Genomic DNA, 844 nt, shown 5'->3' on the forward strand with positions numbered 1-844 from the left:
CTAATTTTCCTTGGATTATATGATCTACCCCAGTAGCTCCCTGAAATCTTTTCTTCTGCTTAGAGGAACTTGCAAGCATTAGGACTACAGCACTCAGTGTTCCAGAGGGTGGCTCCCAGGACCACACATGTCTCTGGTTTACTCTATTGAACTGAAATATCCTTAGATTTCTGTATTCTGCAGTTCAGCTGGATCTGAACTGTGGTAACTTGGTTCTAAAGCCATCACTGAGGGTAAGGCATTTTCAGTATGCGTGTGTGATGCCAGGCAGTTGATGTAATCTTCTTTTCATGTCTTTTATTTTTTCTTATTTTTGCCTTCCAATTTTGCTGCTCAAAATTTTAAATATTTGCTTTTAGAATTTAAATCTGTCATCATTCCACTGAGATGCTTATGGTAGCAAAAAGTTGAAGCAATCTCAATATCTAACAGTAAGAAATTATTATGAATAGCAATGTACATTTCAGGACATTAGTTGGACATATTGATGTCCAATACAATGTTGTAAAAACAAATGACCAGGAGGATTGTTTTTACAGTTTCTTTTTTAAAAAGCAAGATCCTTTAAAAATATTTAGTTATCTAGGCAGGCTCTCACTGTAGAGCCCTGGCTGACCTGGAACTTGCTATGTAGACCAGGCAGGCTCTCACTGTAGAGGCCCGGCTGACCTGGAACTTGCTATGTAGACCTGGCTGACTGGAACTCAGAGATCTGCCTAGCTCTGTCTCTCCCAAGTTAAAGTCATACACCATAGTGTATGGTGAAAGGTATAGGACTTACCTTCCACCTAGAAGATGCATGGGTGTTGGTGTCCAGATGATGGTCCTTCATGGGGCACAGAGC

The sequence above is a fragment of the Mastomys coucha genome, unplaced genomic scaffold, assembly GCF_008632895.1.
Source record: "Mastomys coucha isolate ucsf_1 unplaced genomic scaffold, UCSF_Mcou_1 pScaffold18, whole genome shotgun sequence".
Taxonomy (NCBI): domain Eukaryota; kingdom Metazoa; phylum Chordata; class Mammalia; order Rodentia; family Muridae; genus Mastomys; species Mastomys coucha.